The sequence below is a fragment of the Piliocolobus tephrosceles genome, chromosome 1 (genome assembly GCF_002776525.5).
Source record: "Piliocolobus tephrosceles isolate RC106 chromosome 1, ASM277652v3, whole genome shotgun sequence".
Taxonomy (NCBI): Eukaryota; Metazoa; Chordata; class Mammalia; order Primates; family Cercopithecidae; genus Piliocolobus; species Piliocolobus tephrosceles.
In genome coordinates this window covers 156,056,501-156,071,334 of record NC_045434.1, presented here as the reverse complement: position 1 = coordinate 156,071,334, position 14,834 = coordinate 156,056,501, and the positions used below count along the sequence as shown (strand labels likewise).

At 37.7% G+C, this 14,834-nt stretch overlaps 1 protein-coding gene across 3 annotated transcripts in view; it reads left to right on the top strand.

Annotated features, from left to right (window-relative positions):
- Positions 1 to 14,834, top strand: part of PDE4B (phosphodiesterase 4B) — a 597,589-nt gene that overhangs the window by 351,301 nt on the left and 231,454 nt on the right. The window lies entirely within an intron of this gene.

The window sequence follows — 14,834 nt, the reverse complement described above, 5'->3', positions numbered from 1 at the left end:
GGCAGGAGAATGGCGTAAACCCGGGAGGCGGAGCTTGCAGTGAGCCGAGATCGCGCCACTGCACTCCAGCCTGGGCGACAGTGCAAGACTCCGTCTCAAAAAAAAAAAAAAAAAAAAAAAAGAGAGAGAGAGAGAATTTGGACCTCGGGACAGATATGCTCAGAGGGAAGACAACATGAAGACACAAGAATGCCATCTATAAACCATGAAACCTCTGAGGTGAGGCTACCAGAACGTTAGAGAGAGGCATGGAACAAAGATTCTCCCCTTGTTTCCCTCAAAGGGGGTGAACCCTGCTGACACCTTGATGTCAGACTTTTAACCTCCACAACTGTGAGACAACATATTTATGTTGTTTAAGCCGCTCAGTTTGTGATACTTTTTTACAACAGCCTTCAGAAATGAATACAGTCACTAATTTGCTTTCATCTCTGTGTCACCGTTTCAAATGTCAGCTCCTTGTTTCCAAAATGAAGGAGCTAGATAACATGATCTCCAGCTCTAAACTTCCCTAATCTCTCTAGAAGTTTGATAAACTGGTTCTGCAGCTGTGCCTCTCTTCCCGCTTCGTCTTTGATTCCTTGACCTAGACCCTTGGTTTGGAGGAGATATGGCTAGGAGTAGCTCACCCTTCTCTAGTCTCCTGGGGGAATTTAATTGAAGTACATTCTCTTCCTGCCCAGTAGTATGGCAAGAATTAGAGGAAAGACTTGCTGTGTCTCATACATCATGGATCTCTGATCCCTTCTTTCCATCATATCTCCTGAAAGTTTCAGGCCAGATATTTTACACCAGAGATCGCAATCTGGACTCAGTACACAAATCGGCTTTATTTGCCTGTACCATTTTTTATTTTTTTAATTAAAAAATTAGTGCCAAGATGAAAATTGCAAGATTTCACATCAAAATCTGAATTTCTGGCATAGCAGGCCAGGATTCCCACACAGTAACAATGATTATTTCCAGCTCAGTTCTGTTGAAAGGTGGTTGCGTTTGAAAAAGTCTGCACTGTCTATTGTACCACTGCCTCTACCCCTCTCTATTCTCCCTTCACCAGTTCCAATTCTGGCTTCCCTCATGAATGCTATCTCCATGGGCCCCACAGGCATTTGACTGTGGGACCTCTGTGGACATTATGATGAGAACTATTTATTTCCATACTATTTTCTCTGGGAGTACAGAATTTAAGTCATTTTATATGTCTCACATGTTATATCACAGTACATTATATATCTATACATGTATATGCCCTTTAATGATTACAGATGTGTCCCCATAGTGTCTTGTACATTGTGGACACTAGACAGGTATGTACTTAAAATATTTTTGTCCACTCTGTAAAAATCAATCTTTTGGTACCATGAGGTCCTTAAAGATAGATCAGAAAGTAGTGCTGCCTCAGGGGGTTACTATCCTCTCTGAGGAAGTAAGACATGGAGTCAGGCAGGTAAAGGATTCAAGAAGAAAGTGAAAAGTCTGAAGACAAATGCAGGCATGGAATGAGGATAATTCAGGGGAAGGAGAAAGCACTTCTGACTGGGGCCGTCGGGAATTTTGCAGTGGTAGTAGGGGACATTTTAGCTGAGACTTGGAAAAATGGTAGGATTTGCTCCAACATGAGGAAATACGAGTATTGAGTAGGCAGGTATGGGGTAATTTTAGAGATGGTAGCATTTAATAATTGAGTAAATACAGTCCTTCCTGTTCCTAATGTATCGTATTTTTTCTTTCCTCTCTACTTTTGCATATGCATTTTTCTTTGCCTGGAAGGCTCATTCTCTCTTTCTTGTTTCTTGGTGAATTCCTAAACCATTTTTTTCAAAATCACCTCAAATGTTACCACTTTGAGGAAGCCTTCCTGGATTCTCACAGGAACAGCTAATGTCATCTCTTTTAACATATCCCCTTCTTCATCTCTATGTATACTCTTCTTTAATTTCATCTTACAAGTAGCAAAATTCATCCAGAGAGATGAAGGAGTGTTTACAAGGTTAAACATCAGAAGAGCCTCAGAGATCCAGAGAAGTCTATTTCAGACCCATGTAATCCCATAAAAAAAATAGTTTGGGAAATTATGGGAAATGAGCCAGAGGGGATAATTTAGAACCATCTAACCATGGCATGAATATCAAGTGTAAGGAGTTGAGGCAGCTCCTCCTTCCTGGAGGAACTACATTTATTCTTTTTCTGTGAGTAAGAACTAGACAAGAAGGATATGCCTCACTTCTGTTGCTCAAAAAGAAAAATGGCCATTTATGTTTGCATCTACTTTGAGTTTCAAGGTAAAAAATCTTTCTTTTTAATTTTCTTCATTCTGGTATGAGTAGCAATTTTTAAGGAAAGCGGCCCAATACAGTTCTTGGCAGTACGTTCTAAAATAACAACACAGCATCCTTATCTCTGCTATAACTTTGTCTATCCCAGCTTTCTAAAAGGAGCATATAAGCATCCTTCACAGAAGTATGCTCAATGACTTATTAGCTGTTCATTGAGCAAACCTATTTGTCATCTTGAAACTTGAGTCAGATAAAACATTTTCTTTCACATTTTTTCTTTCTCCTTTTCACTCTCTCAACTTTCTCTACTTCTTTCTCTCTCATATGACTCACTATCTCCTTCCATCCCTGTCTTTCTTCCTTCCTCCTTTTTCTTCCTTTCCTCCTCCCCTCCTTACTTTCTCCTTTCTCCCCCACTGCTTCCTTCTTATCTTTCTAATAAAGCAGTTAAGAGCAACAACTTTGAAGTCACATGGCCAAGGCTGTAATTCTAGGCTACTGACTGATTGTAGAACCCTGAAATAGCTACTTAGCTTCTTTGAGCATCCATTTTTCCATCTGCAAAATGGGATCATGATGATAACTACCGCATAAGAATATTGAGAATATTCATGTGTTAACACATGCAAAACACTCAGACCATGTGCCAGGCACATGTTAAGTGCTCAGTAAGTGTTATCTATTTTTATTGTTATTGTATCTGCTGCTTTTTTCATATTTATCCTCATTGGCTTTGGGGTCTTTTAAAATTGTGTAGAAAAATACACTATAATTGTTCTTTGTTTAATTTTAGACCCAAGGATATATTCTGATATTAAAAAGATTTTTTGTTATTATGGAATAACATATATAATCCACAACCTAGATCCATATAATTTGTTAAATGTATTATTGGACTCTGACTGATAAGTAGGTTAATTTTATATATGTAACCATAAGATCACTTTTAGAAGAATATGGCCATATCGTAGATGCCTTCTTCTATTTGCTGATTGAGATAGCGGAACATGACATATTTTATGCATAAGGAGTCAGAAGGTCTTGAGTTTCTTTAGTATTTTTTTTCTTTTATTTTTCCTTTTTTTTTCTTTTTGGAGACAGAGTTTTCCTCCTGGTGCCCAGGTTGGAGTGCAGTGGTGAGATCTCAGCTCACTGAAACCTCTGCTTCCTGGGTTCAGGTGGTTCTCTTGCATCAGCCACCCAAGTAGCTGGGATTACAGGCACCTGCCACCATGCCCGGCTAATTTTTGTATTTTTAGTAGTGACAGGGTTTCACCGTTTTGACCAGGCTGGTCTTGAACTCCTGACCTCAGGTGATCTGTCTGCCTTGGCCTCCCAAAGTGCTGGGATTACAAGTGTGAGCCACCATGCCCGGCCAGGATTTTTTTCAAGAGCTCTGTATTTTGACCATTTATCTGTTTCTCTTTTCTTTTTCCTTTGTTGGGTGCATCCAGTCTATCATATTTTGACATTTGGAAAGGTCGGTATTTTTCCACATGCTAGTAAGCATATTTTACTTGAAATAGGTAGACCCATGAAATTTTGATTCCTTTTTTTTGAAGACAGTGATTTTAACAAGAGAAAATGGCTTGCTTTATGTCTTTTCTAATAACTGAGTGCAACATGTATGATAAGTGAGATTCTAATAGTTTTGGCAAAAGTGCACAAATGTAACTTTCTTGACAGCATTTTAAAGGTTATCCATCCACAGTAGCTTTTATATCTGTACAACTTGCTTCCTAAAACACTTATTCTCATCAGTACTTTCAGATATTTGAATTATACTTTCTCAATTTGATTTTTCAAGTGAAGTATTAGGATATTGGTGGGACTGGAGAATACCTGCCTGCCTTTCTTCCTTTGTCATTCCCTCTCTCCTTCCTCCCTCCTCCCGTCCCTCCTTTTCTCCTTCTTTCCTTCCCTCCTTCCCTCCCTCTCTTATTCTTGTATTTTTCTTTTTTTAAAAAAGGCTTTAATATTATTCTGCTTCTGTTAAACTGGCAAATATTGCCCTTAAATAATCATCACAGACACTTTCACCCTTCTCACCCTCAGGATTCATCAAATAAAAACAAATTGATTATGTTTAGATGCATCTACTAAATTGCGAGTGCCTTTAGGCCAAGAGCAAATGCTTTTCAAAATACCTAGAAGAATGAATTTACTCACAGTACTTGTGATCGTTAAATCCCTTAGCCTACCAGTGGCTTTTTTACTTGACCTGTACACTGGGTTAAAGATTCTTGCTCTCCCTGTCCACTTCCATAGGTTATCATATCACAATAATGATAATAACAATACATAACTTTTGTTCAGCTCATAAAAGTTTTTAAGATGTTCCCATATACAAAGTGATTAATGAGAAAGCTCTTTGGAAATACAAAAAGCAAAGCAAATGTAAGGTTTAGCAAGTTTAAAGAAAACTGTTCTGCACTGAAATGTCTGTGTGGTGCCATTAAGCATTTAATTTTATTTCTCAGGTTATGGATTTGTCTCATGAGAGGCGATGTGCTTAAGAATATCAGTGTGAGTGAAGCAGGACTGGCATAATGCATAAATGTAATTCCAGGGGAGTCGGGAAGACACCAAAAAATGTGCTTACTGTTAGCTTGAAATGGAAAATGATCATTCTCCTTTGTTAGTTCTGAAGAGCTAGCAGATTGACAGTGATACGACACAGGATCTAATTTTACACTGATGCAAATTAGATAAAATATAAAAATTCTGGTTCTAGAAAGAACACAAGTACTTGCTTATAAATTATTCAATTGGACACTTTGAAAAGAGTCTGCCGTGCTCCTATTTTGGCAACATCCAAGTAGATGTTAGAATGACAGAATGTGTTATTTTTGAAAGTGACTTTATGGATCATCTAATCAGTTGATTTGATGGGGAAACTGAAACACAGAAAGGCAAAAACTTTTGCTATGACCGCATGACTTTTTAATGGCTGAACTAGACTCTTTCAATATATCATCCCCCATATTTTGCCTATAATATTTCAAATATTCACTAGATTGAGCTCATTGAAGGTAGGTACAGCAGGTCCTCTAGTAATGCAGTTTTGTTCAGTGTTGTTTCCTCATAACATCAATGAGGGGAAAAAAAGTTAATTCCTGGCTCAAGCCACTGTCTGGGTGCAATTTACGTTCTCCTTGTGTTTGCGTGGGTTTTCTCCCAGTACTCCAGTTTCCTCCCACATCCCAAAGATATGCTGCTTAAGTGAATTGGCGTCTCTAAGTGGTCGTAGCCTGAACGAGGTGCGTGTGTGTGTGCGCGCGTGCGTGCATGTGTGTGTGTGTGTGTGTGTGCGCGCGCGCGCGCCCTGCGATGGAATGGCAGCCTGTCCAGGGCTGGTTCTCACCTTGCACTCTGAGATGCTGGGATAGACTTTGGCCATGTGTGCTTTAAGTGGCATAATTACCTTACTTTATTTTTTTCATCTTATTTTTTTTGAGACGTTGTCTCAATTTAGTCCGTACCGACATTTCTTTCCTATATCTCTGAGTGGTTGAACTAGTCATTTTGCAATTTTTGATGGCCCATACTATTACATTTTTTTTTTTTTTTTTTTGAGATGGAGTCTTGCTCTGTCCCCGAGGCTGGAGTGCAGTGGTGTGATCTCAGCTCACTGCAACTTCAGTCTCCAAGGTTCAAGCGATGCTCCTGCCTCACTGGGATTACAAGCGCCAGCCACCATGCCCAGCTAATTGTTGTAGTTTTAGTAGAGACGGGGTTTCTCCATGTTGGTCAGGCTGGTCTCGAACTCCTGACCTCAGGTGATCCACCCGCCTTGGCCTCCCAAAGTGTTGGGATTACAGGCGTGGGCCACGGCACCCACCCAATAGTGTGTTGTTAAGTGATAAAAGTTCAGGGATAAGTCAGATGAGGTGGCTGATCTCAAGGAGCTTACAGTCTAAGGAGGAGAGGAGAAAGAGAAAGAGGTGTCAGCAGTTGAAACACAATGTAATAAGTGTAGCAAGTATCAGTTTTTTTTTTTTTTTTTTTTTTTTTTTTTTTTTAATTTGAGAGAGAGTCTCACTCAGACTGGAGTGCAGTGGCGCAATCTCGGCTCACTGCAAGCTCCGCCTCCCGGGTTCACGCCATTCTCCTGCCTCAGCCTCAGGCTCCCACCACCATGCCCGGCTAATTGTTTGTATTTTTAGTAGAGATGGGGTTTCACTGTGTTAGCCAGGATGGTCTCAATCTCCTGACCTCATGATCTGGCCGCCTTAGCCTCCCAAAGTTCTAGGATTACAGGCGTGAGCTACTGAGCCCAGCCTCAAATATAATTTTTATTGTCCCTTAGTAATTAAGGGACAATAAAAAGGCATGAATTAATTACTTTGCAGAATAAGTTAGAGAAATATTTTGAAAAGAGATATTTGAGTTGGAACATGAAAACAAAGGTCAGTTTCTAACTAACAAAATAATCAAGATGATAACTTTCTAATAAGCTTCTGATATTACTAATATCAAATACAAATAAATTGTGTCAGAGGTAGAAGCTTTCACTATAGTGTTTACTCTATGTAACCCCTACATTTTTTAAACTTTAAACTTCTTGGTCCATGATGCTATTAACTCATCCCAGCCCTGCCTTATTAAGATGAAAGCTTTGACCTAAAACATATATATGTTTCAGAAAACCTATAACAAAAAGTAAAATGATGATTTATTTTCAAACCAAACCAACAAGCAAAACTGTCCTTAAAGCTTCTCCTTTTAGAAGAATTTCAGTTAATAAATAAATGTAGAGGGAATTAGAGAAATAAAAAGTTGCTGATAGAACCCAGCAGTAATAATAGTTGCAGGCAAGATCCACCAGTGAATGATAAAATTCTTGGTGAAAGTTTGAGAAATGACAGATATATCTATAGTAGTAAAGTGTTCATTTCAAGATACTTTTAATTACAAAAGCAATAATACTAATTTTGTAGTGGAGACACCAGGGAGATTCCACCTTAACAAGGTGATATGTTTAATATCAACAGTAGTAAGACAGGTGGGCATCAGCTTTTACCTCACATGATATACTTCAAGGGTGCATCACTTACAAGGACATTCTACAAAATGACTAATCTGTTCTCTTTAAAAATATCAAGATCATGAAAGACAAAAAAAGGGGGGAGCTATCATAGACTGAAGATAAATAAGGCAATTAAAAAATTAAATGGAATATGAGATACTGGATTGGATCATGGAACAGACAAAAGCCATTACTGGAAAAACTGGTAAAATACCAATAAAGACTGCAGTTTAGTTAGTAGTATTGTGCTATGACAATTCCTTAGTTTTTAAGATTGTCCTATAGATATGCACTATGAATACATCTCGCATGAAGGTATGGCTCTGCATACCTTAGGAGAAACAATAGGGGAGCTGGCTGAAGGAAGAATGGCACACAGCAACTCTCTACTCTTTCTGTAGCTTTTTTGTAAGTTTAAAATATTTTCAAAATAAAAATAATATAAATAACTGTCTTTACACGTTAGGGATATTTCTAACTGATTTGAACTTTTAATATAGGGCATATAATGTTGAAAGGTGATCCAAATCATTGTATTAAAGGAAATTTGAAACAAAGAGAAAAAGATGGTTGTATTTCTGTAACGTCTTTATTCTAGTACTAAAGTGTAGAATTTAAATAAAATATATAATTTAGTTATAGATTAGTCTTAACTGATGTCAGAATTAGTCTTAACCTGTCTTGTGCTCTACCTCTGTTTACATCTTTACCCTAAAAATAGTATATAACACAAAACACAAAGCATGCAATTTCTCAAGTACATTCAGGAAGTTGATTCTGGGGTATAAAAAGGTGTAGGGCTATACGGTCCCTCATTAGCAAAGAAAACAATTTTCTTTTAATTTAGAAAACATTCTTTTATCCCCAGGAGATGTTATTGGCTCAGGATTACTGACATCAGAGTGTTGACTTTTTCATTATGAACTTTCTAATAACTAACATTTTTATTACTCCAATTATGTCTTTCTCAGTTTCTTCTTTATGACTGAGAAGATTATTTTAGTCTGAAGTGACTTTGATTGGGGGATTTTCTAAGCTAAAGTATTAGAGTTCTTAGGTAATTCTATTTCAGTGTTTAGAGTGCTGGATGTCTATACTTTAAATCATGTAAAGTTTATATGTTTAACTTCAACAGATGTAAGTGGGTTTTATTGAGCATAATTTCTAATAATATCATATGTTTGAAAATCTCACTAGTTTAACATAGGTAGATTCTGGGTTTAATTACTAAATTTTCCTCAAATTCTGTGCAATCAAGGTGAAAGGGTTTGTTTCCAAGGAAACAAATGCATTCCATTTTTATCACATAAAATGTTTTCTGCAAGAAAATTCCATAACCAGTCTCCAGGGAGATACCATGTCATAAAATAGCTCTCATTGGATATTTTTCCAAAGAAACACTTTATTTCATTTTTGTTCCCTGAAAGTAATCCTGTATTTGTGTAAATTTCATTGTATTGAATTTTTAAAAATTTAACAACAGAGCTGTTGCCATCATCTCTTTAGAATCATAAAATGTACAATTTGGGGAGAATGTGATTTTCCTCTGACCATTAGGTTGCATTTATATCGGAGTCTAAATAGCTTGTATTCAAGAAGTTCACTTGAGAAGAAACAGCCTGTTCTAGTGATGATATTTGCCACCTTAAAGGCTTCATTCTTTGTTGGTATTTATTTGATGTTGGACATAATTGCTTCTTAAGAAAATTTGACAGCCACATGATAGTCTGGCTTTGCATATCTATTAGTTTGTTTTCACACAGATGATAAAGACATACTCAAGACTGGGTAATTTATAAAGAAAAAAAGATTTAATGGACTCGCAGTTCCACATGGCTAGGGAGGCCTCACAATCATGGCAGAATGTGAAAGGCACGTCTTATGTGGCAGCAGGCAAGAGTGAAAATGAGAGCAAAGTGAAAGGGAAAATCCCTTATAAAACCATCGGATCTCATGAGACTTATTCACTACCATGAGAACAGTATGAGGGAAACCGCCTTCATGATTCAATTATATCCGACTTCCTCCCACACAGCATGGGAATTATTGGAGCTACAATTCAAGATGAGATTTGGTTGGGGACACAGCCGAAACATATCAGCAAACTATTATGATTGAATTAAGAAATAAGGAAACTGAGGGAAGTAGATTTGCTTTACACAAATCTGAGGGTCTCTTCTTACGTACTTCTTTTCATAGTAGTTGGCCTTACCCATGTGAGTGTTTGCATCTAGAGACGTTGTGTTATTCCTCTTGCAGCCTGGACCTAACATATTAAGTGCTACAAAATGTTTGACAATAGAATAAAATAATTAACCATTTATACATTAAGAAGACACATTTTTGAAATAGAAAACAAGATAACAGTGAAATTACGGTGGGTAGGGATAGCATAATAGTCAAAATTATAAGTCATAGCTCTGCCCCTTACAAAGTCTGTAACTTAGCATATCATTTAAACCTCTCTGTAAAATGGGGAAAGATGTATCTATTTCCTAAGGTTGTATATTAAGATAATATGTGTAAAAAATGTATGCACTAGAGGAATTTCTTTAAAGTATGAAAACTATTCCATAAAAAGCACTGTGATGTTGCACATAATATGACTTTGTCTTAATTCAGGGGATGTGTTACATTTTTCTTGTTTTTAATACAAATTTCATGCATGGGCCAGCTAATGTGAAATAATGTACTTACCTCGCTAGGTTAGCACTATTGTCTAAAAAACAGAAGTGATTTTTAAAGCATTCTGTGAAAGTTTGGACTTCTCTCAGCCTAACCCTAATTCTACAAATCCCCAAAATTCCATCTTCAGAGATCCAACATGCAGCTGTCTAACTCATCCCACATGGCTCAAATCTTTACACGACTTAGAAGTATAGATTACCAATCAAAGCAAATGGGAGAATGCATTGATTTGTGATATGTCAACAGGCCCCTCGTGGGACACCCAGTGGAGCTGCCTTAAAAAGTTTAGCTTGTGCAATTTGTGAACAAAAGGGAGACACTCATGACTCATGACAGACTGTAGCATACAGGAAATAGTAAATACTGACAACAAAATGTGGCATTTGTAAAAGGTACATTCATTCATTCATTCATGTGACAATTATTTATTGAGTGGCGAGTGCCAGGGACTAGGCTAGATTCTGTTCACATACATGATCTCATTTGAAATCACATGAAATTTCAGGAAATATGATCAACCCCATGTAGTGGATGCTGAGGGACACCTCACCACAGACCCCCACTTAAGGACCAAACTACACTCACTCTCCTAGCTGTCCCCAAATGTTGGCAGTCAAAGCCTCTTGTGTGACTCTCTATCAAGAAATGTGCTATCAACCAAAGATAGGCACCTTGCCCAGAATCATGGTCCTTCCTGGAGGCAGCCTGCATCCAATGACTGATTTATGTAGTATATGCCCAGTCTCAATTTTGAACATCACTGAACGGTCATCCTGGCTCCAGATCCTTGGTAGGCTCACCTGAGGCCCCTGTTGCAACAGAATCACAGATCATCTCCCTCTGTCAAATCCTGTTTTTCTCACCTCTTATGGGTGTGTTGTTCCTAAAAGCACCAGCCAAATAAATCTGTTGCACACAAATCTTAAAGACTTAGAGTCTGTTTCCTGGAAATTCATTTTACAAGTGAAGAATCTGAAGTTTTATTATTTCACCCAAGCCCATGTAGGCAATATGTGGTGGGATTAGGATGCTGTCTTCAAATGTCATGCATGTTGTAAAAGCCCAGCAATTAGAGATGGGGTTCAATGTTGGAAATGGCCCTTATAAGGTTAGGCCTTTGCCAGGTTTAAGTTTTCAATTTCAGTTTGGCAGTCCAAAGCTCTCAAAATTAGTCAAAAGTGTTGTGCAAAGGTAAAAAACATATAAAGATAGAGTAGATATGTCCAACTGTCCCCATTAGCAGGAAGAGGGTAAGAGCTAATGAGCAAATGAAGCTTGGTGGAAGTATTGACAACTAGAAGCAGATTTTTACACCATTTTTTTTTAAATGGGGACTTTGTTAATAAGTCAATTCCACTAAGCAGCTACTTATTTGACCTTATTATTTCCAATATGTAACAAAAATTGGAAGATCAAAATAAGAAACTATAAAAAACATTAAATATTTATGAGAAATCATGTTTAAAGAATGTATTAATGACATTGAAAACAGGTCCTGAATCTATAATGTCTGTACATATGAGAGAAAATGAGCACTTATATTAAAAATATTTGTATGTTGGCTATGAAAATGGCAAAATCAGATAATCCTAATATTAACCTTATATTTTCTGAATGCCAAATATATATTTCTAACCAGGGAAAGGATGATGATTTAACATTTGAACTCTTTTAGTAACAACGCATTAAATCAATCAACAATATTTATTGAGAACCTACTAGGTACCAGACACTATTCTAAGCAATGGGAATAGAACAATGAATCAGAAACATGGTCCCTGTCACAAGACCCTATATTATACCAGAGGTAGGGAGAGAGTCAACAAGCAAACACAAATGTAAACAAGGCCTCTCTGTCAGCTGACCTCTCAGCAGTGAGGTTACAACCACTTCAAGATCTGTGAGCAGAGCCTTCTAGGCAAAAAACCAATGTAGAACCCTATGAGGGAATAGGAAGAACTTTGTAAAACAGAAAGGCAGGCGGGCTGGAGCAGAGTAAGTGATGGGGAAGGTAGAGATGAGGCTTTAGGGTTAGGTAAGAGCCCTTCACTTGTGGGCTATGAAAGAAAATTTGGATTTTATTCTAGGTGTGATGAGAATTTCTTAGTGTGTTCTGAACAATAGAATGACATGATCCTTTTTTTATAAGATCATTCTAACTTTACAGCGTCCCTGAAAAACTAAGTATATTCAATGAACATTCAAGCATTACTTATTGCACTGAAGAGGAGACAGTTGGAGAGTACTGCAATGTAACTGGGAGAACATAAGCTTTGTGTTCTGATAGATCTACGTTCACAACCCATCTCTGTTTCTTTCTAACTGGAAGTTATCCTCTGAATTTTAGGTTTCTTTTTTATTTGTAAAACAGAATAATAAAACTTAGTTTGCAGGGCTAGTTTTAGGATTGACGACTCATGTTCAGTGGCTGACACAGTGTTGGTGCTCCGTATTTTGTGATGGTGATGAATGTCGAGTACAGTAACATAATATAAATTATACTGACTTTTCTCTGATCTCATTTGTTGTTGGTGCTATAAAGGCCTACAGATAAACTCTGACCCCCTTCTTAAAGAGACAAATAATTGTTTTATTGACCTTTTAGTTTCAAAGGAAGTTAGACATGAAGGCCTGCTGAGACTGTGTAACTGGAATATTTCTTTCATATTATTTCTCCCTCTTTTTTCCCCACTGTCTTGAAATTGTGTACCTCAGACCTACTTTTTTGTTGTCTTCAGACCACACAGAGCAACTTTTGATGGAAACTTGGGCTCACTAACATACATTTTTGTAGTGTGTGCATTTGCACTTAACATTTCTCTTCTTGGCTTTAGCAATGATTCAAGAAAAAGACACCAGAGAAGACCAAGGTCGTCCAACTTGTTTAATAGGCTTTTTAGGACTAGGGGACTCAGATAGAGCTCAGCAGTGGCATATCTTGGAAAATGTTATGTTTGGAAATTCTTTTCTTCTGAGGTGGCAGTGAGATGCAAGAGTTGATATACCAGGGCTACTCGCTTTGAGGGCCTGCACCAAGGACAAGGAACCCCAGCAATCTCCTCCAATGTTGCGTTTTTAGGATTTTGTTTAAAGTGAAAAAAACAGGAGGAGAAGGAGGACATTGGGAGATAAGGACTCAAATACAGAAGCAGGAAGGTTGCCTCTGTTTTTTTCAGTGAGTGATTCTCTCTGTACAGTGCTATTCACATTTTCCCACAATATAATGACTCATAAAATTTGTAAGATCCAGGTGATCCTCTCAACTTCCCATATATTAGAGACAGCTTTGGATATCACCATCAAACAAGTATCTGAAGATATCTCAATGAAGATTATTATTATTGCTTATTTTTGAATCTCATTTCACAAACTTGGGAATGCAGTAAATATTACCATCTTTACTTTCACTAATGTATCCTAATTTCTGTCTCCGAGTCCTATTTTGCTTACCTAGTAGAAAACTTAAGCTTAGGTCTTTCTGGCATTCTCACCCTCAAGAGTGAGTCACAATTCCTTGGGTTTACTGCCAAGTATGAATATAGGGCAACCTTGTCTTGAGTAATTAGGCCCATAGGCTGACTTGACCATAAGAAGTCTGTTCCTATCCTCATAGCTTCTTTAGGTTTACTCTAACAGCATTTGTTGCCTCCTTGTAGTCCTTGGGGCCTAGGAATCTTAAGCAAGTCTTCTTCTGATCCTGTCTGCCTAGAAGCCATCTTCTTCCTTGTGTCTTGCTACCTTCTCAATATACTTTGGGGAAGCAGAGCCCAGGCCGTCTGTACTCTTAGGCCCCCAACCTAGAAGGTGGGGAGTGGAAGGGAGTTGGTAGCTGGAGTTGGGCTTTCACTCTCTATATGTCCCTTTTATCTACTGTCCTAAAAGTTTTCTGACTTTCCCTATTTCTCCCCTGGGAGAACAGTGAGCTCAGGGCCTGCCTCTTGTTTCAATGGAAGAGAAGGGAATAGGAAAAAGGCAGAGAGAGAAATGCATAGGTTCCTATCTCAAAACTATATATGCAAAACTGGAAAAAAAAAAAAAAAGACTTTTAAGGCTGCCCTTAAACAGTGGAATATTTTCTAAGATGAGATAGAAATTGCAGATGAATATGTTGAAACCAAAAGAACAGTTTTCTTGTCGTGCCAGAACCATGCTGTCTTCCTAGGGAAAACATACTCTGATTCAGCCAGAGAAACAATTGTGTCTTAGGCAGATAGTTACAAAGCTGGCACCATGGAGTTGCTTTGAATAAGCCAATGCAATTATGTGGTCCTTTAAAAATTTCTCTATTTTATAATTGAAGGCACTGAGATAGAAGTGGTACCTAGAACAGCAGAGCTCTCAAAGGTACCATGGCCTTTTACCACTTCTCTCCTGAGCCTCTCTTTTATTTTTACAAGTATTTGGTTCTTCTCCTTTTGATGTTTCAGGGCTGGAGGAAACTCCTATTCATGTTATCAGACACTGTATGCCTTATTTTACATATGTACTTGGACTCAGCGTCCAAAGGGTACCATTGTGGCTCGTTGGACTGAACATGGATCCTTGACTTGGGAAGCATAGGTACACATTCCTTGCTACACTTAATTCATTTGGTGGTCTTTAACAGGTTGCTTATGCTATCTAAGGCTATTTCCTTATTTTAAAAAGAGAAGTGAAAAATATCTAATTCACGATTTTGTTCTGAGAGTCAAATGAAACAATGTGATGAGAGGTTGTTTGTAAAATACTGTTTTATAGAATTATTTCATTTTTTCCAAAAATGTTTATTACATGTGTGCCATGTGCCAAATACTTTGTTTGGTCTAGGCTTTACAGTCATATAGATAAATAAAATGCAGTCA